Raw genomic sequence first — 3,994 nt, forward strand, 5'->3', positions numbered from 1 at the left:
GCTCTGACTCCTAGAGTGAATGAATCACAGGCATTGTTCCTTATTAACCACAATATTGCCTGCTTATCACAGTGCCTGGTATGCAAGTCGCAAGTCGTTTGAGGAAATACTGTTTTTAATTATTGACTCAAACGGATTCTGCTAAAAGAAGCTTCCATTATTTTAGAGCCTTAGGTATCCATGGAGATGAGGAAGAGTTACCCACTATCAATTAAAAGCTGATAATGAGACAGACACACTCTAAAAATCACCACACTATACAAAGTCAATTAAAAACCCTGTAAGTCTTATGGTAAAAACAGAGTTAAGAGTCCTATACTAAACAATGCCATCAGTGCATCATTAGCCAGTATCCAGCCCAAGCCACTGCCATCCAACGTGGTCAGACTCCTAGCAACCCTCCCTTAGGTGGCTGAGGCTCTTTACAGGAGAACACTCCCATCTTTCTCATTCAGAGTAGCTGGTAGGTTTGAGCTGCTGACTTTTCTGATAACAGCCCAACATATTATGAAGTATGCCGCCAGGGCTTCTTATTTGTAGTTAGGGAGGTATACATCTAAATCACAATAAGATATTACCTTCCCTTTACTAGTATGATTAAGTTTTGGGTTTTTTTTTGGTTGTTTTTTTGTTTTTGTTTTTGTTTTTTTAAAGGAAAACAAAAGTTGCCAAGGATATAGACATATTGGAACTCTTATCCATTTTGGTTGTTGTTATGTGCTGTTGAGTCACATGTGACCCATAGTGACACTATGTACAGAAGCTCTGTCCTGAGCCAGTCTCACTGACTCCAACACACCTACCCCCACTGCCCCAGTTACGTATCAATCCATCTCATCCGGGGTCTTTCTGTCCTGTGCTGTTCCTCCACCCTTCCGAGCTTTATGTCCTTCTCCAAGGACTAGTCTTTCTTGGCTACATGGTCAAAGTATGTGTAACGGAGCTTCAGGATCCTAGCCTCCAAGGAGAAACTTGGTTTCACTCTCTCCAAGACAGACCTATTTGTTTTCTTGGCAGTCCACGGTATGTTCAAGATTCTTTTCCACACCACAATTTGAAGGCATTGATTCTTCTTCTGTCATCCTTAGTCATTGTTCAGTTCTCTGATGCATAGCAAGTAATTGCAAAGATCATGGCCTGGATTAGGTACACCTTAGTGTCTAGACTGATATCGTTGCTTTTCAGTACTCTGGAGAGGACCCTGACAGCAGATTTTCCCAATGTAATTCGTCTTTTTATTTCCTGATTGCTTATTCCAAGGCTGTTAGTTGTGAAGTTGAGCAAGCTGTAATTAACAACTTCAATCTCTTCTCCATCTATCATGGTGCTGCCAATTGGCCTAGTGGTGAGAATCTTTGTCTTCTTGACGTTGAACTTCAATCCAGGTTGAAGATTATGGTCCGTGACATTCTGCAGCAAGTACTTCAGGTCCTCCTCAGTTTTAGCAAGCAGGGTTGTGTCATCTGCATAAGTTGTTGATGAGTCTTCCCCCAATCCTGATGCCACAATACTCCTCATAAAGCCCTGCTTTCTGAATGATCAGTTCTACATACAGATTGATAAGGTATGGAGACAGAATGCATACCTGACACACTCCTTTCCTGACTTTGAACCATGCAGTGTTTCCCCTGTTCTGTGGACTGCTTCCTTGTCCAAGTATAGGCTTCATTTAAGCACAATCAAGTGTTCTGGGATTCCCATTTTTCTCAAGGTTAGCCACAATTTGTTGTGATCCACACAGTCAAATGCCTTTGCGTAGTCAAAGAAACACAGATAGATATTCCTCTGGTACTCTCTACTTTCAGCCAAAAATGCAAACTGTTACAGTCATTGCAGAAAAGTTTAGAGGGTTTTCAAAAAGTTAAGCAAAGAGTTGTGAGATAATCCAGCAATTCCACTCCTAGATATGTACCCAAGGACTTGAAAGCACAGACACAAACAGACACATATACACTAATATTCACTGTAGCATGATAGTCAAAAGATGCTGATAACTTTAATGTCCATCAAATGTATAAACCAACTAACTGGTGGTGCATTTCAAATGGGAATACTATGCAGCTAGTAAATGAAGCTAAGTCTTTATATAGATGCTCCAAGATGGTTGGAGCTTGAAGGTACTATGCTGTATCATCAGATGAGGACAAATACTGTATTTTTCTACTCATCTGAAGTATATTCATTGCTATTGTGTCTGAACTGATTGATAGCTGACCGCTCCAGTGGGTTTTTGGGAGGATATATTCTCCCTTGGAGCCACTGGTGGATTAGAACTGCGAGAGAGGGTTAGTCTTTGGGTTAGCAATGCAATTTTCTATTGACTATGCCACCAGATCTACCTGATTTGAATATTGAGAATAGTCAGAACATATTGAGTATGTTGTTGTTGTTGTTATGTGCCTTTGAGTTGCCTGCGACTCATAGTGACCCGATGTTCCACTCCCCTAAATGCTGTTCTATCCTGTGCCAATCTTATTGTCTCTGATACACCTGCCCCCATTACCCCAGTCCCTGGAATCTCATATAGGATTTTCCTTTCCTGCGCTGTCCCACACCCTCCCAGGCATGATGTCCTTCTCCAAGGACTGATCCTGCCTTGCAACATGTCCAAAGTATGTCAGACGAAGCCTCAGAATCCTTGCCTCCAAGGAGCAGCCTGGCTTCACCTTCTCAAGGATGAACTTGTTTGTTCTCCTAGCAGTCCATGGTTTATTCAATACTCTTCTCCAGTACCACAGCTCAAAGACATCAACTCTCTATCATCCCTAGTCATTGTTCAGCTCTCTGATGCATAGCATGTAATTGCGAAGACCATAGCTAGATCAGGTGCACCTTAGTCTTTAAACTGACATCATTGCTCTTCAGTACTCTGGAGCGGTCCCTGACAGCAGATTTTCTCAATGCAACTTGCCTTTTGATTTCTTGGCTGCTGGTACCAAGAGTGTTGATTGTGGAGACAGAAGCTGTTAACAATCTCAATCTCTTTACCATCTATCATGGTGCTGCCAATTGGCCCAGTGGTGAGAATCTTTGTTTTCTTGATGTTGACCTTCAATCCATATATCAGGCTGCAGTCCTTGACTCCCAAGCTTGACTGAAGCAAGCGTTTCAAGTCTTCCTCAGTTTCAGCAAGCAGGGTTGTGTCATCTACATAATGCAGATTGTTGATGACTCTTCCTCCAATCCTGATGCCACATTTCTCCTCATAGAGCCCAGCCTCCCAGATAATCTGCATGTTGTTGTTGTTGTTATGTGCCGTCGAGTCGCTTGCGACTCATAGCGACCTTATGTACAACAGCCCTAAACTCCGCTCTGTCCTGTGCCAATCGCACTAGATCTTGAAATATATTTTAGTGATTATTTTAACACTATTCTGCTTCCATTTGTTGCTTTGGGCAAAGTAGTTACTTAATGCTGCTCTAACAGATATCAAATGTGGATGGCTTTAACAAACAGAAATTTATTTTCCTACAGTTTAGGAAGCTAGAAATCCAGTTTAGGATGCCAGTTCTAGGGGAAGGCCTGCTTTCTCTCTGTTGGTTGTGGAGGCAAGTCCTTGTTTCTTTCAGAATCTGTAAGCCAAGTGTTCTTTAGAGAGCTCCATGTGCCCTGGCCTTCCACACTGTCAAGGAGTTTCATCCAGCAGAAGCCTGTGTTAAGAAACATGCCCTCTATTCCTGGCAATTCTTTCTTGGTGTTACTGAGGTCCCCCCCTTCTCCTTCTGATGGTGAATGGTGCCATCCTCATCATCTCTGATACACTTAAGCCCATTGCTGCTGTCACTGTGTCAAGGACACAAAGAATAATGCACTGATGCAGAAATACACTTGTTTAAATATATGTGTATTTCTTTCCTCTTAGATATATTTATGAACTTTTCTATTTTTTTTTATTTTATTAGTTTTAATGAACATTTACAGAGATTTTGGGTTTTCATTCATTCATTGTTGCACTGTTTTCTCTACCCTCATCCCCAGTTTGTTCTTCTCCCCC

The sequence above is a fragment of the Elephantulus edwardii genome, unplaced genomic scaffold (genome assembly GCF_000299155.1).
Source record: "Elephantulus edwardii isolate Elephantulus edwardi_28Jun2011 unplaced genomic scaffold, EleEdw1.0 scaffold00044, whole genome shotgun sequence".
Lineage (NCBI taxonomy): Eukaryota > Metazoa > Chordata > Mammalia > Macroscelidea > Macroscelididae > Elephantulus > Elephantulus edwardii.